The 25,612-nt window shown below is 36.2% G+C and overlaps 1 pseudogene; it reads right to left on the bottom strand.

Annotated features, from left to right (window-relative positions):
• Positions 1-25,612, bottom strand: part of LOC135213521 (basic salivary proline-rich protein 1-like) — a 395,509-nt pseudogene that overhangs the window by 349,725 nt on the left and 20,172 nt on the right.

Here is a 25,612-nt window from a genome sequence, read left to right as displayed (position 1 = left end):
TACGGGGAAAACGAATACCCTTCAGTAACGCCTACAGTGCACCACGTGAGGTGTAGCTACTGACGGCACTACCTAACTACGGGGAAAACTTTTTGAATACCTAATCGTTTGTAAATACATAATTCGGTTCTGAAGACCTAATCTGAGTTCTCGAAACCTTGAATGTATATTCGAGTCCTTTGAAGTAGAAAAAAAAGTTACTGAACTCATTTGGCATTATGCTCTCAAAATTCAATAAATCGCATAACAGTAATAACATCAAGAGTAACTAGGTAATTTCGAGACATCAATGCATTACTAACTTGGGTTTGTGGGGTCGACAACCTTGGCTATCGCAAGATTTCTCTAGTTTACGTTAATTCCTGTGCTGTTTGGATGTTTCCAAGTGTTTAGATGTTTACCTGCTAACATGACTGTCGGGATAATATTATTGCCAACATCGTGCCTGCTTGAACGTTTACAATCCAACAAAATGAATGAAAGGGTGTTTATGTTACCAACATTTTCAGCGTCTGAATATTTCTTTACCTATAATGTTATTGTTCACTTTATACTGCTAACACGATGATTGCCTGGACATTTTCATCGACATTGTGTGCATGTCCAACATGTTGGCAGTTTGGATGGTTACACCACCAATAATATGACAAGATTTGTTTACCCTACCAACATCGAAATTGTTTGGACAGTCATGCAACCAGCAAGATTGTTAGACGTTTCCAAAACCAACATGATAGACTGGTGTTTGTATGTTTACAATACCAACAACGTGACTGTTGGGTCATTTACAATACCAATAAACAAAATCTGATGTTCGGATATTTACAATTCCAGCACTGTGACATCTGGGCGTTTACAATACCAACAAAATTATGCTTTTCATTATTAATCAGCTATTTAAATTTCAAATACAGTGCCTGACTTTACGTTTACACTGTGGAATTTTTAAACCGTACTGCCTTACAGACCATCAGAATATTAGTCTAGCATGCAGTTTCGACAACACTTTTGGCTCTTGAAAATATTTAAGGAAAGAACATTCGGACAACCTGCCTCCTGACAAATAATGACAAATCAACTCGACTTTTTTTTTCCAACATAAGGGCGACACAGACATGCATATAATCCGTAGTTATTTACGCCATTGTGTGTGTTTCCATCAAAGAGAGAGAGAGAGAGAGAGAGAGAGAGAGAGAGAGAGAGAGAGAGAGAGAGATTGTTCGTAAGATTCCCATATGCAGTAATATCCTCCCAATGAGAGAGAGAGAGAGAGAGAGAGAGAGAGAGAGAGAGAGAGAGAGAGAGAGAGAGAGAGAGATTCCCACATGCAGTAATATCCTCCCAATGAATTAGATCATAATCAAGCCAGAGAATCGCAGCAATTACTTCGGGTTATGCCCTACTCTATCCTTCATAACACCTGTTCTCGTCTTCAGGCCCGGGGTAGTTAAGAAGAAGAAGAAGAAGAAGAAGAAGAAGAAGAAGAAGAAGAAGAAGCAGACACTAAACGTACCAAGCATCTTATACTTACATAAGCAAGAACAAAGCGTGGAACCTGTAGGCCAAGATCTGACAAAAACCGCTTATCAGTTCTGCGAATTTTCCGTCGCAGTGTGCCTGGCTTTCGCGCCAACAGAAAGTGGTTCTGAAAACTCAGGTCAAACAGCTTTGATAAATCGAACGCCATGTTGTTTGTTGTTGCGCCTGAATACGGACACTAATTGGGAAACTTTCGGTTCCTAAAAGGGGGAGATAACATCGGACTATAAACACCACAGGAACAGGTAACAATACGAAATATATAAGGAAAAAAATACATTCAAAGGACGCAGAAACCATTAAATGCACAACCAAAAACAATGCTAATAAAATAATTTCCAAAATGCCACTTCATAAATAACACCAATTATATAAAACACACTTTTAGGAAATTTTCAATTTCAAAGCAATTTGGAACTTTTCAAAACGTTGCTTTACAAAAGCATCCACATTCTTCATAAAAACTGATTTATAACACTTTTCACGGTAACTTGACTTCGCTCCAGCGTTCTTTCTCTAGTCTGCTTTCACAACATACCAAACAAACTCCTGAAGAAAATAATATAAAATCATTTCTATCATGGAATCCGAAAGAAAGTTTCAGGAGATAACCTGACCCTTCCCGATTCACAGGCAGGGTTGAACGCAAGCCATTCTCCCTTGCAAGGTGCACCGCTTGACAGGAACGATCGCAAATGCACGGCGTTGACATCTAACACCTCGACCAACCCTACGAAACAACGCCTACTGTAAATGCCTGAACACCACCTCATTGCGAGAAGCGAAACCATCTGCGACTGACGTAGTCTCATCACATGCAACTCTGCAATCCGACGGCAGACGATGCAAGCACGACCGAGCAATACACTGCATGCCCGATGCCAAAAGGTCCAGTGCAGGAATCTGGCATTTGCAATTCTACAACTACAGCTGCTTACTGGGAGAATTCCATTCACCTAAAAAGTATCAAAGGGACGCTCAGGTATAAATCTTTCTTACCCAACCCACCCTTCCCCTCTCTCACCCATATCCATGTAACATCTCAAAAAATAAATATCTTCCCCGAACTTACCTTGAAACCCCGCCCCCCCCCCCCCCCACCCCTAAATCTCCCTAGCAAAGTAAAACCATACAGAAAAGTCTTTTCCTCTACCTTCACCACCAATTTAAAGGATAAAACCTAAACTTCAAAACAACAACAAACAGCTCATACTATTATCAAACAATCAACAACAATCACACAAAAGCAGCCCCTCTAACACCATCGTCAATGACAAGCAAATAAACAATGCTTCAACATCAACCTCTCAATAAATTAATGAGGCTCTCTTTCAAATAACTCCAACGAGAACACTAAAGGACATATCAAAGAAAACTCTTCCAAAAACTACCCCACCAACAAACATGGCCAGAAGTTTCTCCAACAATTTAAGCCATACCAACAATGTCTCGCAGTAATTAAAGCAAATCACCTTTCCAACAACCAGCCATAAAAAAAAGTGATATCACGAACAAAACAAGCAAAACAAATACATTGTTTCTCTAACAACTCAAACAGAGACGAGAAAACAAAGCAAACACGGCTTCTCCAACAGCATCCTCATGCAAACAAACGGAACTGTGCCTCCCCATCCCACCTCCCCCCCCCCCCCAAGGACCTTTAAATGAAGCCAGATGAATGACCTGGCACTCCTCAATCTACGCACTCCTTCAGACGAATAGGCGATGACGATTATGACAAGAACTCGATGATTAATGCCGAGACCTTTTCTTTATTTGCTCCTACATAATTCGTCTTCATACTTCATTATAATTTATTCAGTACCCTACGACCTTTGATTTTTCTTTATAACTTATCTTAATCCAAATAAAAGAACGAAAAATAACCTGGCAAGAAATAAGTTAGTAATTGTTAGAGACTTTTCCTAAAATGTAAATTCAATGCTTCCTGTTTGAACATTCAAATGAGAGAGAGAGAGAGAGAGAGAGAGAGAGAGAGAGAGAGAGAGAGAGAGAGAGAGAGAGAGAGGTTCCGATTAACGGATATGAAATCAAAAAAATTTTTAATCGCCGATGGAATATGGTAAGAAAATCATCATGTTGAGATAAATGAAACACTAAACGTCTGTCAACTTGTAACTCATTGTAGCAATTTATATACTGTTATCAGAGTTCGTGGTGATGAGCTTATAATGTCCGGCATCTGAAACGTTGGCATAAAAATAAAAAAAAATCTTGATAACATTTCATACTACCCAACAGCTTGCATCCAAAACCGCTCAATGATGACAGAATAACACGTAGGTGATACTCAGTGATACTTCACCCAAACGCTTGCGAAGCTGGAAGTGAATTATCATTTGGGGATTAAGTGGATTATTAAGTGGATTCTGAAAATTCTTACCGAATAATTTCTGCCAACTTTCGCACAAGCACTGTTCACGTCGTTCAAACAATAAACATGAAAAGATAAAGTGACGATACAAAACTATCAAGATTCTCAATTAAATAGATATCCACATGTTCAGGATAAACATAAAATAAAAGCAATATTAAGCATTCTAGTCATGTGATTCATACAGCACATATCATTAAAAAAATTTGTCGCTCTTATATAAAATGAACTTGGGTAAATGAAAGGATGTCGATACCACCGACACCTTCAATATCTTAGCAAAACTTTCCTTTTTAATCCTACAAATATGGTTTTACACTTGATTTTTTTTTTTTTTTTAACCAATGTTGGATACTTGATGCAAGGTTTGGCGGAAAATATATTAATCGATCGCAAGAAAAAGTGGTCTTATTACACTGCCTTTTACGGGACTTCTAAGCTGGGATTCAGCAATGACCTTGAAAATGAGTGCATAAGAACAATCTTCAATCCACTTGTAGAGAAAACACGACGGTTTATCGTGAAATTTCAATATTATATTAATTAAATGATAACAAGCATACTCTTAATAATCTAAAGCATAAGGAAGAGAGAGAGAGAGAGAGAGAGAGAGAGAGAGAGAGAGAGAGAGAGAGAGAGAGAGAGAGAGAGAGAGAGAGCTTGTATTTACGTCATCTACAGCATAATAACTTTCGGTCTTTTAACAATAGCATACAATAATAAAAAAAGACGGAGAAGAATTATACTATTCAAATTTTTATGTTAAAAAATGAATGCAAACATATCTAGTTGGGGAGATAAGACTATTTCAAATACCTTTTACAACGTTCACAGAACGAACAAAAATAACGCGAAAGTTGAGTAAAAGAACAGCAACAATGACACAGAATTATAAACAAAGATAAAATCGAAAGTAAGAGTGTCGACTAATACCAGACTTACAACAAGAACACCTGTGCAGATGAGAACACTTGTGCTTAGAATCACAACTTCAACAGTCGGCGAAAAATGAGCAGAGAATAAATGTGACTCAAAAAATGGACGTTACACAATGTAACGATCAAGTAGTATATTCTTTCGATTTCATATTCAATCTACAATCATTATATCGTAACTATGACCGAATATATTCCTGCAATAGATGAACGATACAATCTGGAATTGCATAAATCCACAAGGTTTTATTTCTTTGCTAGAGGGAAGGTGGGATGAATGTTTAAAAGGAAAATTATCAAAGATTCTGGCAAAATTCAAGTTAATGTGCTACAGATAATTCAATGGCATTCCCGGAGGTAATAATCAAATGAAACTCTTCCATTTCCTGTAGAAGTAGACAGCAAATAATAACCTAAAATTAAAGGCTACACCGAATTATGATAACAATAGTATATACAATGATTGTGATAGGATTGTACGATACAACTCCGTAATAATCATGCAATATAAAATTTTGGTATTTTTAGTTCTAGCAAGAGTAAAAAAGAAAATGTAAAATGTAGGAGAGAAAATGCTTATGTGATAAAAATATGAGATACATAATAGAGTGACGATCTAAAGTAATATTTCAACCTCCATTTGACAGATGAAAAATTTAAGAAAATGTAACTGAGTATAAAAAAATTATCCACTGTAAGGACTGTAATTTTGAAAACTGATTCAGGTAATAACACTTTTTATGCAAAAGAAAACGGAAAAACGAGAAACAAATGAGACAACATCCAATTCGTAATGATCAGTTTAAAAAATAACATTTTTTTTCCTTCGGTATAAGGGGGGTGGGGGGAAATGAATGACAATGAAAAACCTAGCAATCCTAATGGACACTGGGAACACCCATAAAACGTGAAGCGAAACAGAACTACGAGGCAATATGATAGACACGACTGGTTTATTCAACAGGCGTCACAATATCAGTGGACATGTGAGAAGAGCAAGCACTACGACGCGTTTAATGAAAGATCAAACAACAATATTCTACCATTTTTCCAGAGAGGAAATCAGGGCCTTCTGGGTCAAATGAAATAAAACGATGAATCAATATCACAACATTATCACTGAAAAATAATTATTCCAAAACAAGCAATATGTAATAATTACGTCATGATCTGAAGTCAAACTTCGATCACTGCTCAACCGATATATGGTTAGAGAAAGTTGAACGTCGGGAGACCAGTGACGGTTTTGCATAAAGAAAGGAAACGGTCGGAGAGATGTTACGATACCACATAAAGATGTGAAGATACCACACACGAGATGTTACGATACCGCATTATGGTAATCCGATATATTATTTACTCTTTGCGTCACAGACATCCTGTTTATCTGATGTAAGGTTGTTAATATCAATAAGGGTTCACAAAAAGGTCCTTTAACTGCAAAAACATGAATTAGAAGATTATAGAGAGGACCCTTACTAGTAAATCCCCTGTATACAAACAGGCACATGGATTAAAAGCATGTCTTGACTATACTGGAAGGTGCAAATCATGATTATACAGCGCAATAAAAAAAGTAATCGTTTTATCAGATGCGCACTCAATTCTACGAGCTGCCTTTTTAAATCTTTTAAGCTACACTTTTCATATCTTATGAGCAACCTTTACAACTCTTTACGTTATGAGCTAATTCCTACCAATCTTTAAAAATGTATTATCGTCACCCTTTAAGAATCTCATGCGTGTTTTGCCGTCTTCCTAATTTCACTTGTTTTCTTCATGCAAGGGCTACATTGAGATAATAACTATATACCCCACTGGTCACCGTACTACATCGGAAATGCATTAAAAATCAATTAATAATTTCCACTGGTTTTAGAGCCAAAGATATTGGCGATAAACAGACTCGATCAAAGTAGTCAGTACGCCAAACAAGCTATAAAAGTCAACCCCTCTCTCTCTCTCTCTCTCTCTCTCTCTCTCTCTCTCTCTCTCATACATACACATACGTATATAAACACATGTGTGTGTGTCGGTGCGTGTACCGTACCTCATAACAGTTATCATTACTACTAAAACTGAAATATATCAAAATGACAAAAATATTGGAATATTATTCACCAGTCTCGAGTCGGGTTCATACAAATTAAACGTATTCGTCAGTCTTACAAAAAAACAAAACTACTAACCAAAACGTCCATCTTTGACGTATCTACCACAGATTAAAATTAATTCAATTTCGTGAATCTTATTCTATCGTAAAACTAGAGCGACACCAAGTCCTTCATTGCTGAGCATCAAAACGGTAATTGAAAATGACTCCTTACTACAGAGTTCTATATGTGACTCAACAAACCTCGAAAGACAAATTGCTTTGGACCGAAATAAGACGCATCATTGACAAATGACGATTCCCAGCTCAGAAAGAGCTGTTTCGGTTGAGATCAAACATAATTTTACAAGGAGTCAAACCTGGGAGGTAAAGCACACTCAATTTAGAACTAGTTAAAACATATAGATTTACATATACCATAATCTGCCTCTTACAACAAACCAGATTCTATAATGAAAGAGAAGAGCACATGTCATTCTGCAGGTATTCGAAGCCTGCCTCGTGAAATAAACATTATTCCATTTGAAAATAAAACGTAAAAGAACTCAAAAACCTATCTCTTAAAACAATCTTAATCCCATATGACAGCAAAATGTATTTATATCTGATTCTACAAGAAGCCATAACTTGTTTCTTGAAGCAAACATAATTTCGGATGAAATTCAAACGTCAAATCAATTCTACAAGCAAGCAAAAACTGTCTCTTATCAAACCTAATTCCGGAGGATGTCAAAACGAATAATTGATAATTAAGCAAAATTCCGCCTCTTAAAAACAAACCTAAACCCAGATGAAATGAAAAGGTATAATTCGCAGCAAATGAACATCATATTTACAAGCATATTTACACCGTAATCACCTGTCAACGAGGCCTGGAGCACATGCAATAACAATGCACAGAGCACGAGGGGGAATATTGCATGGCACGCCCTTCCATTACGACTGCATGATGACTTCAAACACGGTGAAATGAACAAGTGCAACCTATGCAAATTTAAGCAATCAAGACAACATGTTTTGCCGACCAAACAGTTGCAGATTAACACTGCGGCACCGAATACATTAGTTCCAAATGCTGCCAAAACACATCACATGCCGGATCATGATACATACAAAAAAAATATTACTCTCCTTTCGACGGTACAGAAATAAAACGAAAAAACATTAAAATGAGGCTGTTAACTATTCAATCTATACCACGCTTATATACTGGAAGACCGTCAAGATGCAATTAGGTGACTAGACTACATTTAAAAAATGAATAAATAAATAAAAAATAGTCAAGATGGCATAAGGTGACAATAAAATTCCAGAAAATAAACTATCTTGTAAACCGAACTGCTCCCAAGTGATAACCACCATGACAGTGATTCAACAACATGCAAATATAGCAATCACTAAATGGCTATAGTACACTATAGTACAAATATTTAATTTCAACTGACAAACACCAATCGTTACCACTCGACGTAACGCCGTTACATAAAAATTAACTTCACCTGTCAACACCGATGAAACGGTAACTATGGAACTCAGGTCAGTAGCTGACGAATGTTTAGTGAATCACACCAGAGGCATACAAGGGAAAACAAGAGCCTAACAGCATTAAAACTAAACGTTCCATCACGACACTGGCAATGTAATCATTCCTACAATACAATACCTATTCATTCATCATTACAGAATGCGGCCCGAGATCAGCTTGTTTACAGGTCTTACAGCGTGTAGTGTGAAGATGCCACCTATCTCATAAGAGCTGGTGAACGGGTACGTTTGTCCTTTGCCATAAACTACAGTGACAAAACATCAGAAAAAAATCTGATTGACATTACGAGCTTCTATATTGTACAACTATTTTTAATCAAGTTTATTGTGCGCTATGCATAAATATTTAAGAGTTCTTAATTGTATTTTACTCAGCTATATCGCTATTATTATTATTACTAAAAATACTCATGTGAGCATGTCTTCATATGGAAAAACAAATCCACAGTTATGTAAATGTACATTTACATAACGGAAGATTTGTTTCTCCATCATCATCATCATTATACAGAAAGCTATATAGTTGGCTAAATTTATGGAATTCTGGTTTAGTTTGTACCTTAAGAAAGTATGTAAATTAATTATTATAATAACATTCTCAACATATTAATACAGATAACAGCAACATTACAATCCCGTCAACTTCTTGAGATTGTTCATGTCCTAGTTTGTATTTAATTTTGTTAACGAACAAATTGAAAGATACACTACACAAATGACCGCGAGAGATAAGCGACAATAACTAAAACCAAAGGGAAAATGTAAAATTTACTTGAAATTCAAGTTTCTTATAGAATATAATTCACTAAAAGGGAAAATGAATTCCTTAATAGCTAATATTCTTCCAACTCTCTATCCCAAATTATCAGCTTGAAGTCTTTCGGTTCTCAATGAAGACGAGAAATACTAAGCTCCTGGTCGACAAAGCTCTTCCATCGTAACATTCTCACCATGTTCATAAATTAACAACTTGAGAATAACGTTAACAATAATAAAAGTATGTTAAATCAAGCAAAGTTAATCAATACTCAAACTTAACAAACACATCGATTCCTTGAAGTAATATATATTCACGAAGAGAAAGAGACCCACGTTCATCCCATAACATGAAGACATTCATCGCTACTTACCCTATCACTCCTTGAACTACGATTACTTTTGGAGGACCCTCGAGAAGACGGCATAAGTTGCACCTCGGAGGCCATGCGATTAAACCTCTGCGAGACCTCTTTCACCGAGATCTTTCGCTCGTCCTCGGTCGAGGCCGGAGTCTCCGCTCCAGCGCCGTCAGGGACGTCTGAACCTCTGCCCCCTGCCATCACCTGTGGGGGAAAAAGAAGAGGATTATTTGACTAATGGGTAACGGCAGTATTTCAAATGATTTTCCTTAAACTGATTAATATAAATCATCTAAAAGTGAAGTAAGGTTTTAAGCAAGATTCATATAGACTACCTGATCGTGTGTGTGTGTGTGTATAATAAATAAATAAATAAAGAAATAAATAAAAAAAAAACGAGCCATTTGGAGTACCAAGAAATCTTGACTCTTTTGGCATGGGAACAATATATAAAATAGGTGTGTGTGTGTGTGTGTGTGTGTGTGTGTGTGTATGTGTGTGTGTGTGTGTATGTGTGTGTGTGTGTGAGAGAGAGAGAGAAGAGAGGAGAGAGAGAGAGATGAGAGAGAGAGATGAGAGAGAAGAGAGAGGATTGGAAAAGACTACCTGAGAAATGGGAACATTTTTAAAGGCTTCAACGTTGACCTTTACAAAGTTTCATAAGATATAGGCGAGACTACACACAATATAAAATATGATATCTACAAAACCTTTACACCCTATCAACATCAACATAAAATAGCTGAAACTAGAATTTTTATACCAAATCTGTATAAAATACTTTATACTCTGTAGCAGGAACTTAAATGAAATACTTGTAACTAAAAAAATTAACTAGTGGAATCAACAGAAAATACCAAAGACTTACACAAAGCAATTGCAAGGGACTGTTAAAGAATAATATGAACTGCATGATTATTTGGAAGTAATCACTTAATATACAATACAACTAAACGATAACTAGTCCAAACTTTTGAAATATACACAAATAAATCAAGCATTTGTTCACTACAACCGGGAAGCTGACTTACCAGGAAATGTTCAGAGATTCATGAGCCACATTTGAAACGAGAGAGAGAGAGAGAGAGAGAGAGAGAGAGAGAGAGAAGAGAGAGAGAGAGACTGTGGTTCCATGGCGCACATCAAGTGTTCCTCAATACCTTATGAGAGTAAGGCAGAACAAGTACGATTCTATATATATCAAGCTGCTAACCAGTCCAACCATTTACATGGAGATCTCTCTCGAAAGACCTACTGGAGAACGTATGTCGCACGCGTGCGCGCGCACACACACAGACAGACAGACAGACAGCACACACACACATTATATATATATATATATAAAATATATATATATATATATATATATATATATATATATATATAATATATATATATATATATATATATAAGAAGTCATTTATGCAAGCTTAACCAATTCATACTCACAAATCTTAAGCATAGCTAAGGCTTACTTCAAAACCACCATTTATTAGGAATAACTAATCGTGTACTAGTTTAAAAGTAACGATAGACAATGAAAACACAGCTGCTTTATCGACTCAATCTGAAATTTTCAGAAGTCCATGTATACCACATCTTTCCTTCTGCTTTCAAACTTCAACTTAATTGTTTAAAAAACCATGCACTTTATTCTCATACCCTCTTCAACATTTTCTCAATTAAAATCCTATCTTCCAATTTCTCCGGCGCACGACACAATGCAGATATCTCCTAATTCTCACGGTCTTCCCTAAAGCCCTCCATATGAAATTTATTTATTGCGACAATAGTACACTGAAAAAAAAAAAAATCCTTTTGCTTCAATATTCTACCCCTAAAAAAAAAAAAAAAAAAAAAAGAAAACAAAAAAAAAACCCGAGCTATTTAATATTGAATGTTTTTTGCTGGAGAAACCGATTTTTTCGTTTTACTCTTTAACCTTCATATAAATGAAGAATTTTTTTATCAACTTTCCCATCTTAATCCTTAACTTCCCTCTTTTCTAACCATATCGCGCAGCATTTCACAAAAAAGCTCAACTTCTGGTGTCTCTCCATTCTTCAACTATTGACTGCCATCCTTATATGTTCAACGCTCACTTCACCGAGCGCTATCAAACTTATACTCTGACCTTTTTCAATCTAACGAGTGTCACTAGATCATTACCTTCATGAAAAAAAGTTCTTATTTACTTCTCCTAAACTCTCCCACTTTCTGCTGCATTTATCTACCTACCACCCTACATAAACATACGAGATTTCTTTTTTCACCAACACGGCACCACCTACAAATACTGCTCCCTTGTAGTACCCTCTGTTCACACAAATTTTCCTCTGGCTTTCAGCCCTACCACAAATTCTACATCGTTTTTCATTACAAATCTCATCTCCAGGTCTATGAACCTAGCTCATTTTCATCCACTATCTCCTTACATTATATTCTCTCTTCCTTCTTTCCAAAATAATTTATCCTTAAATAATGATTCATATCATTTTTCACCTCTCCTCTCCAGCTTACACTTTTATTTCTTGTAACTTTTTGTTTGTCTAAAATAAATGATGATCAGATATACATCAAAATACTCCTTTTCCTACCATTAAATCCATCAACTTGCTCTGTACTATCAAATACTCTAAAAACAATTTCGCCATTATCCCTGTTATCGGCATAATAAATATTCTTTTTTGGACATATATTTCCAACAATCAAGGTACAGCTCATGTATGTTGCCTAAAAACTCTCCACTTCAATCCATAACGCCATACCTGCCAAGAACATCACTTCTTTTTCAGTCATTTAGCTGTGCAACTAAATGACCTTCCACAACCATCCTTTCGTAGTTTCTTCACAAAGTCAGACACAATCATACTCTATTAAAAACATTCCCTTTCAATCGCAAACTCTTCAATTCCAGGAGACTATAGATACACTACCACATGACACCTTAAAATATTGCCGATATTTCAAACGCTGACTTTTTCCCTATCTAATATATATATATATGTGTGTGTGTGTGTGTGTGTAGTGTGGTGTGGTGGTGTGTGTCGAGCTACTCCAGACAATCGCAACCCTTTTAATAGCACGGAGACAGAAAAAAATATATTTCCTTGAACAAATTAGCTATCAGGTTATTATACATTTCTCCTCGTTTGCATCAAACCCACGCTTTTAAACCCTTCAGACTTTGCATTCAATTTTTCCTCCTCCTTTATTTTCCTTAAATATATGTACAGGGTATGGGGCTTCTACACCTAATTCCTTGGCCTTTGATGACCCAAATATTTTCCTTTCACGGTATCCCATGGAGAGAGAGAGAGAGAGAGAGAGAGAGAGAGAGAGAGAGAGAGAGAGAGAATTAGATTTTTTTACGTGGCTCTTAACCAACTGGTCTCTTAGCGACGAGACCTACACCTTACTGTGGGATCCGAACCACATTATATCGAGAAATGAATTTCTATCGCCAGAAAGAAATTCCTCTGATTCCGCGTTGGCCGAGCGGAGAATCGAACTTCGGACCACCAGACTGGTAGGCAAGAACGAAAACCACTTGTCCAACGAAGAACTCGGAGAGAGAGAGAGAGAGAGAGAGAGAGAGAGAGAGAGAGAAGAGAGAGAGAATTTTACCCGTGTGAACTACACAGGTTAAGTTTTTATTAAATGTACAAATCAATAATCCACTAGCAACTGAAACACTCTGAATATCCTGTTCACACGACCCAGCCGCTACCGGTTGTAAATAATCAACTTTATGTGAAACTGAAAGCAAGAAGTTTATGCTGAACATTTGTCTCACAGAGTAAAGAAGTGTATGATAGTAATGGCCAGCACATACCGAAGTTTACTGACCACCGAATGAAAGTTAAAAACAAACGTAACGGAGGGGAATCTAAAATTCTGCCCACAAGGCCAAGCGCTGGAGCCTATGAGGTCATTCAGCGCCGAAACGGAAACTGACAGTAACAAGGTTTGAGAGGTGTTAACAGGAGCAAAACTTTGCAGTTGTACTGTGAAGCAATTGTTGGGAGAGGTTGGAAAGCAAGATGGATGAAGACATAATATGAACAGAGGTACAGGAAAAAGAATAAAAGGGGGTTGCAGCTAGGGCCCGAAAGGAAGCTACAAACAAACATAAATAATGCCTACAGTGCATCGCGTGGGGTACACTGAGGACACTAACCGCACCCCTCATGAGAAACAAAAGATAGACGAAATGGCGATTTGCAATCTTCGGCTAAAATTATAACAACAGAGTACAGTGAACAATGTTAAACTAAATAATTTCTTAACAGCCAACATCACGAGGTCACATGACCTATCAACACACGATTAACAACCAAATGTTAATACGAAGGACGTTATAACAGAACGAAACAGTCTGGCAGACATGAAAATCATATGACAATATCCGTCATACTCTTATAAAAACTGCAATGGATCAGCGTTTACCTAAAGCATGATATACCTTACTTTTAATAAGTAATCCCATCTGGTCATATAATAATGACAATTTACCTTATGTAAGATGACCCCTGTGTGCTGGTACCAAGAAACAGGGCGTGAAGTAGCACTTTTAGCTCTACCCTTCCATAAAAATAAAAAATTTTTAAAAAATGGTTGTGTGTTATATATCTATAATATACATATACATATACATTATATATATATATATATATATATATATATATATATATATATATATAGTACACATTGCTTTTAAATATTAATTTAAATTTAAGAGGTGTAAACCGGATAAACAACTCACTGACGCCGGGTATTAAATCCTGCTGTTTTTATAACTGAGTGAAACACACTCACACAAAATTAATACATACACACACATATATATATATATATATATATATATATATATATATATATATATATATATATATATATATATATATATATATATATATATATATATATATATATATATATATATATATATATATGACTGCTTTTAAATATTACATTTTGAAAATAAACAAAATATCATATATATATATATATATATATATATATATATATATATATATGTGTGTGTGTGTGTGTGTGTGTGTTTATAAATATGACATTTAAATTTAACAGAGTAAACTGAATGAATGATTTACTGACGCCGGGTATTTAATCCTCTTGACTTCATATGTAATGCTGTGACAATATAAGAATAATATATGTATATATACATATAATATATATATAATATATAATAATATATATATATAATTATAATATATATATATATATATCTATTATTTATATATATATATATATATATCATATTATATATATATATATATAATATATATATATATATATATATATATATATATATTACTTAGTCACTGCATAATACATATCAAGAAGATTTTAATACACGACACCAGTAAATGTTTTATTCAGCCGACGCTACTAGACATAAAAGAAATATTTTTGCGTCTTACTAAAGCGCGTATTGAACCTTGACTATGCATACCATCAATTTTACCTGAACTACCAAGTAATAGGGTTAGCGTAATTAAGGCGGTAACCAACCTGATTTAGTAATATCATTAGCCTTTCATCTGCAATACTTAGTATTCTTTATTATAGCCTTCTGCAGTGTATTACTCCCGAAAATTCCCCAAACCATTACAGGTGTTTTTGCTCAGGGTAATGCTGACAGTGACGTGGAAGTAGTACTAACTACAAGTGACTGAATGAACGTGGAAATAGCTAATATGAATGGATATGTAAAATCGATTATGGTGAACTATCATTTCAATACAACAAACTGCCTGCCTCTCTCCATTAAAGAATTTTCGCCCTCATCGATAAACAGATAATTGATAATATACGGTTAAGGGGAAAAATTACAGTCCAAAGGATCCATTTCCGTAAATTATTGGTCTGTTCCCACTTTTTTATGGGACATTTTTAATCCAAACACTTTCGTCACAATGCACTGCTATTTCGACTGCGCGGCTCGAAATTATATGGGCGTATCCATAAAGGGGAGGCCATAGATATTAATACGACTATATTGTAAACGTACTTTATATTGTTATTATATGGGGATATTTATAGGGAAGACGCACAAGAAACTGTTACTTAACTTCTCCTAAAGCTCTCGACAACAGCAATAATAATAACAACGACAACACTAATGATGTCTTGTGTCACAAAATTACATATACATGCAAGCATAGTGGCGCCATAATAAACTGGGAGGGAAAAAAGATAAAGTGTGGAATATTTTTTTTTCATACTCAAATATACAACGTACAGCAACAGTTGAGCAGTTTTTCATGATGAAACAACTGTGAGCAAGTTTTTCATAATGAAATATAGTAGAGTCAAGACTCTTGGAATATTCTTTAAATATACACAGGAGGTGAAAGAACTCGTCTACCAAACAACAATATACAAATCAGTTTTCATATTAACATGGAGTCATCAACTAAAAGTTGGCATTAAAATTTTTTTTCAAACAAGCTTCAAATTTGTCACAATATCCTCAACGAATCATAAAATTACATTATTAAAAATAATGATGATGAAAACAGCTGAATCATACCCATTCCAGAACTATTACTACAAACTCTTTTCCACCCATTCACCCATACGTCATGGACAAATCACAGTATCGGGGCCGATTGATTATAATGGATGTGTCAGTCAAAGGCCACCTTCACATAATGGTTAAAACATATCGTAAACCAGAACATTACCTCGCTAATAATACTAGAATATTCTAATTAAATCAATTTACTTGCCATCTATTGGAGTTCTCTGACAATAATCTCATTTATTCTCGATTCATTTACTGCTTTATCAATTCCAACAGTCATAATAAACATCAAATTAACTTAAACACCAAATACCATAGAATAATAAATTCCCCGATACATTATACAGAGGACAAACTTATACGTCTCATAACTTTTGTCGATAATCTAATTTTTCATTAATTAACCGTTAACGTAATGGAAGTGTGCATCTAAATCTCGTCTCATAAAGGAACAACGATAAAACCCTGAAAAAACCTCGTGCTATTAAATAAATTCTTGCATATCAGAAATCACACACTCCACTAAAACAGTTACATAATCCCTTAAAGCATTCACGATATCATTTGCGAGACATTTTGACTGTTATTAATTTCTGTATATAACAGATGACTTCACTAATCGAAACCCCCAGACGATGCGTTGAAAGATAGATTTTAGGCTAAAGGCCAAGTGCTGGGAATCAATGAGGTCATTCAGTGCTGAAAAGGAAATTGAGAGTAGAAAGGTCTGAAAGGTGCAACAAGGAGTAAGAACATGCAGTCGCACTGTGAAACGACTGTTAGAGAGGATGGGAAGTCATATGGAAGAAAGATGTGAATAAAGGTGCAGTAGCAGGAATAAAAGGGGTTGCAGCTAGGGGCCAAAGAGTTGTTGTAAAGAACCGTAAACAATGCCTACAGTGCACTGACGGTGGTACCCACCTACGAGGGTGAATAGCTTGGCTTCATTAAGCCTTGCAAGTGACAATAGACTTTCCTATCTTATCAAAACCGTGTTCAGCAAGGCCCCGCAATTGAGGATTTTGTATACAATTTCGTTTAACGGATAAAAGTAGTATTTCTACAAAGGAATAACGCCTAGAGATGCGAAAGACATGTTACAGTTACGATGACAAGCAGAAACAGCGCAGCAACAACTATATTAGTACCGAATATCATTTATACTTACATACATTAAAAGCTATTAACTGAAGAAAAGTTGGCAAAGGATAATCAGAAACCACCAGAAAGTTACCTTGAAATGAACCTTTGGCCCACTTCCAAAAATATGATTAAATATATGCGTATTTTATTCCAAGAGAGGACATATTTCCTTTCCTAACAACATCGACTTCCCTAGTGACAAAAAAAAAAAAAAAAAAAAAAAAAAAAAAGTCCACAAATAATTATTACCTTTAATATATTCCCAGCACTGTCATTCTCTTTCAGCGAAGATATGGCAATTTCTATTTATAAAGTACGAATAAAAAAAATCCGTTCCAGACTGAAGGAAGTCCCAGCGCAAACAATGGTTGTACTGTAGCCAAAATTGAGAAATTGCTCTTAACATTTTACGAGATGATACCCGATTGCGGAGGGGTAGGGTTGGTGAGCCCTGCCCTCGTGTAATCATACACAACTGTATAGTATGTTATTGTTATTAATCAGCTGGAGTTGTTGATAAAATGCTTGAATGACTGGAACAGGACTTCAGCCTCAACTTGTAAAAATATAAAAAATTGTGTGAAAAGACCGACATACTGGTACATTTAGATACACAGACAGTAATTATTTGATTCTGCCTGTTTATTGCAAACATCCACAGAGTCAATTTTATATTCACCAGACAAACTACAAATTGAAGTCACTCCGATGTTCCCCCCCCCCCCCCCCACACAAGAAATCAATTAAAGGAATGTCACGTTAAGAGAGAAATATATATATATATATATATATTATATATATATATATATATATATATATATAATATATAATATATAATACATATATATATATATATATATATATACATACATACATACATATGTATAATTATTATTATAAATTAACGATTTTTTTCAGTTTTGACTGCCCTTTTAAAACAAAGTAAGTTTTTCTAGATTAACCCAGTTTCTTTTGACTTTCTCTCTGAACGCTGGATATGGTCTTTTGCCTCTCCTCAAGGGTTGTTATTGGTTTATATTGGTACTCCGCTCATGAAGTTTGTTTCCTTTTTTTTATGTTTGTGATGGTGATTTGGTTTTTCGTCGTCTTCAGCTTGTGGTTTTGTGTATCCTCTCTGAGATTGTACTCTTTGAGTGTTGGTTTGTCAGGGATCATACTCTTATACTCTTTTTGTGGTACTGATCTGAAATATCAGGTCCAAAATAACCTTAATAATTTCAGACCATCGTGAAATTCATAAAATTGGCGAGTAACAGGATCCTGACTGACACTCCAACCTTTGGGAGTTTTTCTTGGAGAGGTGTAATCGGGAGAATTAGGTAGTTGGGGGAAAAATTAACTTATTTGGTCTTTTGTTACTTTTGCCTTGGTTTAGGAAGATGCCTTTAGTATGGGATAAATTTGAGGAAGCGGCAGCGCTATTTTTAGTTAGATCCGATGGGGAGGAGGAGATTTTTTATCTTAAAAGAGATGAGCTATGGTGTTTAGCAGAGTACTTGAACTAAGGATTACCGACAGAAATTAGGAAGGGTCACTTGTTGCGTGAGGTCCTTAAAGTTATTAAAGATTTTGTAAACAATGGTAGCCCGGAGGTGAGCAAAATAAGGTTGAGTATCCTTTCTCAGGAGTTTAAGATTAAAGAGATTGAAATATAAAACTTTGCAGTTGAGGGCGGAAGAACTCGAAAAAGAGCGAAAATTTGAGTTGCGAATGCGTGAGCTTAACAATAATAATAATAGTAATAATAATAACCATCATAATCGTTTCTTAATGAGTGCTTTGAAGTTAATGCCAGTACTCAATGAGGAAGATGCTCCCGATTTATTTATTTCGTTTTAACGAAATAAATAGCCAGGAAATTGTCTTGGCCCAAGGATATGTGGACCACTAGTGCAAATTAAAAGGGAAAGCTCAGAGGGTACTATATAACAAACACTTTAAGCGAGGATCTGTCGGCGGATTATGATTCTGTTATGGCCATTATCCTTAAGGCATATGATCTGGTTCCGGAGGCTTATCGACAGAAGTTCCGTAACCTTAAGAAAGGAACCCGGTATGACCTTTGTTGAGTTTGCAAAGAGAAAGGAACAATTCCTTGATGATTGGCCAAGTCTAAGGAGACAGACTCTTTCGAAAAATTAAAAGAATTAATTTTTAGTCGAAGAGTTCAAAAGAATGATTGCTAGAGAACTAAAAATTCTTTTAGATGAACTTAAATTTAATCGCTCTCGCTTCTGATGAGAATTCCCTTGCTGATCGTCAGGACTGTGTGAAAGAGGTTCCCTCCTCGAGGTAACGGATGGAGGGGGAATAACCGGAATCAGTCAGATCACGGTATCATTGTTGATGAAAATGACAATAAGAGTAATGGTAGCGAAGCACGTAGTTTCGTAAATAGCAGTAGGAATGGTCTTCGAGGTCCAATGTAGTTTGTTTTTGGTGCCACCACCGTGGACATTTTAAGGCAAATTGCTTTGCGAGCCGTAAATTTCTTGAAAAGAATAAAGAACCCGTGACATTGGTATCGGCGGAACAACCGCAGAGGGAGGAGTCAAAATGACTAAGACTTAATAAGTATATAACTGACGGTACCGTCTGTGTTGATAGCGCTATGCAAGTTGGTCGTGGTGTGAAGATTTTGAAAGACACAGGTGCCGCTCAGTCGTTGATATTGCGGAGGTCAGTTCAAGTTGGCGTTGTCTTGAAGAATAAGAACTTTGTCTTGTTGGGTGGATTTCCCGATACGGTGGCCTCTTATCCACTGGAAGACTTATATTTGAAGACTAAGAATTTTCTGGGCATGGTTAATTTGGCCATAGTAGATACTTTGCCTATTCCTGATGTAGACATTATATTTGCCAATGATTTAGCCGCCGAGGGCCTGGCAGGTGACCAGATTAGATGATCCGTTGAATCCTGTGTCAGTGGTTTTTTGTGTATCCTCTCTGAGATTGTACTCTTTGAGAGTTGATTTGTCAGGGATCATACTCTCTCTGCGGTACTGACCTGAAATATCAGGTCCAAAAGAACCTTAATAATTTTGCTCTTAGTCGAAATGAATATATTTTCATATATGTTAACCGAGGGGGAATTTTTTTAGTTGATAATCATTTCGTCCTCTCCTGGATTCGAACCACACAGAGGAGAAATCAGGACTTCAGTGACGTCTTTACCGACTCGGCCAACAAGTGAGGTGATGTGATAAAAATGTGTGTGTATATATATATATATATATATATATATATATATATATATATATATATATATATATATATATATATTCCTTATCATATTGTAGATGCAGTTTTAATACATTGGCTAGCGAAAGAACTTGCCAAGGACCTCTTAAACTTTCCTAGGCAAGTACTACTTATGTGGCAATATTCCTGCCAAACATAACAAATAGATAATCATCGTAACACAAGGAGTACTGGAAACCAACTGCTGCGTGATCTTCGAGCGTTGATATATGTATCTTAACATTTAGCTTCACTCATGGTCAATTCTATCCAATTTACACGTTCTACGTTGACGAAGCAGTTCATTTTAAAGTCAAAGTTTTCTGCAATACATACAACCTATTGCCGATATCACAATTATATCGAACATTTTCATGTTTCTGCATTTAAAATCCTAATGATAAACAGATGAAACATAGCTTCGTCGGTAACCTTTACATTATAACAAATTCATAAAATGAGCAACAATGCAGAATATGCTCTAGAAAGGCCACACATTTCAACATTACTTGACAAATTCTTGAAAGGTTCCGGAATAACGACTATCTTAGTACCCCTATTTTCCATGCTATCCACTGCCTAGTTTTATTTGAATGCTAGTTTGGCAAAAATAATTTTTTTATTAATGCACCACGGTAATTGTTATGATTCTCTTGCAATGCGCAGTCTAAACATGCTTCCCGCGAATTTACGATATTCATAACATACACTGTAATGCTATTCGTGATATTTAGCTGTAATAAAATATTTTCTTCATCCATAAGAAAATTAAAAAGGAGAGCACAGTACAAAAGATTACAAGAAAGGATTGAAACAAGAAAGGATTGAAATAAAAAGTAATTAAACACACTTAAATAAAACGGAAAACCTCCAGTTGCCAGAACTACCTTAACCTCTCATGACTTCAGTATACCAAAGAGTAGCAAAAGCATCAAAACAATGATTTACCCAGACTTTTCTAACTTATTCTCTCGACGAGGCCACACAGTACACAGAGCTGAAGCAGAAACAACGAGAGCAGCGGCGCCTTCGGAAGCGCGAGCAAGCGAGCGAGCGAGCAGCAGCAAGCAAGCAAGCAAGCAAGGCGAGCTAAAACGCAGAATCAATTTACATGGCAGCGACTCAATTGGTGATGAAAGCAGGACGAGCAAAATACATTAAAGAAGAGACACGTTCAGCGGCGGGAGCGTCAAATGAAAGGCCTTATATCCCTATTCTTTTGCAAGCGTTGTTTCTATTTCAAAAGACCAGGCCTTTGCAACACAAATTCCGACACAGGCGCAATCCGTGTTCCCCTTGCAAGGAACTTTAAGCAATTAAACCTTCGCGCATTTCTCATTCCCGGCATTTTCAGTAAATTTGCAGCATACAGGAAACATGCCGCCGAGGATGTCAGGCGGTTTGGAGAAATATTAGAGGACTCCGAACAGAAGCGCACGTTAATGTCAGAAGCAAAAGGAAATCGGAAGGGCGGCATTAAACCGCACTTTACTGACCTTATGTAAATCGATCTATTCTCAGAGTATTTAGAACGCAGCTACATGAAACATAGGAAGAGAGAAAAGAGGTGGGGAAGGTTTGTTATTATAATTAAGCCCATGTGCCTGTTATTCTTCACAATCAGTACCTCTACCTCCATTACCATCCCCGAATTAACTACCTCAAATACCCATATCAACGAGACTTTCAAAACAAATATGGAAGCATAATTTTACACATAAATGCCAACAGCCTCAACTTGGCGCAAATGCTTTCAGATCCACAATCTCCTCTCCCTAAAAAAACACAAGAAATATTATTTAATATTAGTTCAAATAAGTTGCATATCTCAAGAGTATTCCTCTATGAGGGAAAAAATATGTAAGATTATGAATATGCGTACGTTTTAATGCCTGTGGTGTTGACTTCGGAATAACCTCTATCGATGATCAGTGATCAGGTAAAAGCAATACACAAAAGATGCAACGACGTACCATCAGGCGGTGACATATTTCGATGGTTTGAGCTAAACTACGAATTTCACATCTATAATGCTACATTTCATGATTTTTCAAAGAGGACTATTGACGGTAAAATTGTGACATAACGTGCTGGTCAACGAAGTCCAACTTCGGAATTACACTCAACCCGTTGTACTTGTTCTAAATCATAGCCAACTGAAAAACATCTGCAGATTTAGCAAAACTTCATATGCTATTAACAAACAGTTCTAGTGATATATGCATCGCACATGCATAGTTAAGATAGAGAAAATGCGCGGGAGAAACATACATTATGGTGACCGGACATCAGCATTTTCTTGAGACGAGCTACTTGACTCATTGTCTGCGTTTGCTTTCCTTGTTACCCCTCACTGAGTTTGGTGAAGAGGTAGGTACACACTACGACCATCGAGAACGAAAGACAGCAGAGGGCAGAAACGAACTTGGAAAAAGGGAGCGTCAATTCTGTAGTTAAAACAAGGACTGGGAACTAGGTCTTGGCGTTAGCAACGATAGTTAAAACGAAGAGTAAGGGAGTCCATACGTAACCTTTAGACAATTAATCTATTATTTGGTGGGGGGGGGGGCTTGGAATGAAGCTGTGAGAGTTGGCAGAAGGTGCTGAAAGTAGGTAAAGAATTACATAATACTAGCCAAAAGAAGGTAGATGAAATAATTGAAGAAACGGGCGGTAACGAAAAATTTCCAAAAATATAATAGCTAGGATAGAAGGAGGGTCATAGGGATCAACATACTGGAAAAAAGAACAATGGATTCTTAAACTAGTATATAGAGAAATACAATACAAACAATAATACTCGAAAATAAATATAAACTGGCGTTCGGAATTTCCAGGAACAATGAATCCCAAATTTAGTTTCAAATCTAAAATAAGTGGTCAGATTGACAAATCTAAGCTACAATGGAAAGTTCAACGTAATGCATGTCGCAGAAGAAATACAGGTAGCTTAACCATGACATAAAGTTAAGTTGCTGCTGATCTATCATAACACAGTATTCGTTAAGCCGAATATGACGACTGACAGGTTTAATTGTTGTCAAACACTGACATTCGCTCTTGGTTAAATTTGGGTATTCACATAAAAAAATACTCGGCCGTTGCCTGACCTGCGTCCTCTGCATATAGGGACGGAGTCATGTGGGCTATTCATAAATGTCACCTGGTGAAACGAGCTTGACCAATTCGTAGACGAGATTTCAATTCAATGTAGCTTTTTGGACGAAGTTTGCCACGACGAAATGATGGATCTGATCGATTTCAGTTTGTATCTACCAGACTTATTATTCCATAAAATTTGCAAGTTATTGAAGATGGTGGATTTTAGCAGACCTTGCATAGCCATATTACATTCAAACATAAGTAATCCAACAGCGAAAACATGGTTACCTGGAATTTAGCAGACCTTGCATGGCCAAATTACATTCGAACACAAGTAATCCAACAGCGAAGACATATCCTTAACTCTTTTTTACGTTGCAAGACATTTCATCGCATTTGGGTAAAAACAGGATTTAACCATGAAGGTTAAGGACTGTCAATCACGACGTCCACAGCCGATAAGTGGGGCTTCCTGTCTCTTTATTCACATATTCATAAATCATGACTATCTTGTACTTCCTTCGCGAAATGGCTTTCTGTTCGCCGTATCAGTCATTCTCGGGGACAATCAAAATCCCATTCCTCGCAGAAACACCGTTTCTCAATGAAAATTACGAAAATAAAATCTCATCAGCTGAAGGTACAAAGCATAACAATCGAACTTCCAATATAAATACTACAAGTCATCTCCGCTCCGCCGTTCAGTGTCTCCTCCTTCGCATAAAACATAAATAGCCGCGCCGAACGACACCTGAAGTTACTTAGAGGGGAAATAAGCGACGGATATCAGTTATTGGAAAGCCATCTCAAATATTAACGGCAAGATAATGCCGTCCACCAAATGCATCGCCTCTTGTAATATGCATGATAAAATGATCGCCTCAAGTTGTTTCAGAAGGCCGCAATGGCCATCCATACTGCGCACTTATACGTGAACGATCCCATCAACAATCGATGGGCATAAATTCCCAAGAACTCCTCCTGACTAAACCAACTGATGAGATAACATGAATGGGTGATATGACAGTTTGTAAAGGGGAGGAGGGACGGACGGCATGAATCGCGCCCAAACAGGCGGAGGACATACCAGCAACTATTTCTGTCGCAGAGGTCATAAAAAAAAAAAACTGAGTACACTTAAATGAAAACAAATCTGAAATAAAATATCGAGATACTAGCACAAAACTAACTGATTTCCCCAATAAATACCCGATGGCCCTTCGACCACAGTTCACAAATTATCACGTATGTTCAATTGTAGAGTTATATACGGCACTATACAAGGAGAAAGTTTTTTTTTTTTTTTAACTCAACTCTCCCTGCTTCTACCTACTTCATTAATTTTCTCTTTAGATTCAAATTCAAAATGTGACAGGCAACAAGTAGTCAAGTTGTAATACTTTATTTCCAAATAATACCGTCATGATTTTAATATTTTCTTTTGGCAATGACATGCAAATCCCAGTGACACAGTTACGTAGCTATAAACATGAGGAAAGCTGACTCAATTTTATAATCTTAAATGCATGCATAAATTTGTCTTTTTTACACTCAAAAGTAAACGAAGGAACATAATTAAACTCTTGCTCGTACACTTCACAAATACACAAATATTAACGGCATACTAATTTTCTATTAATGAATCTTTACCAAATATCCTCCAAATGGCATCCAGAAATACCTACAAATAAAGTACTAGACACCAAATTACTGACCAAAGGCTATACAGCACAGACTTAAAAGGCATAATTTCTGTTTATGAGAGTAATATGCTAACAGCGCTCTTACCTTTTTTAGTCACCTTAAGACAATACATTTACAGAGCATTCTTCCAATATTAATTACGTTAACAAACAGGTATACCGACATTAAGTTCTTGTACTAGCACAACTCTATTCAGTTAAGGACT

The sequence above is a fragment of the Macrobrachium nipponense genome, chromosome 43 (genome assembly GCF_015104395.2).
Source record: "Macrobrachium nipponense isolate FS-2020 chromosome 43, ASM1510439v2, whole genome shotgun sequence".
In the NCBI taxonomy this organism is placed as follows: Eukaryota; Metazoa; Arthropoda; class Malacostraca; order Decapoda; family Palaemonidae; genus Macrobrachium; species Macrobrachium nipponense.
Note: the sequence above shows the minus strand (reverse complement) of the source record. Positions and strands in the feature narration are given on the sequence as shown.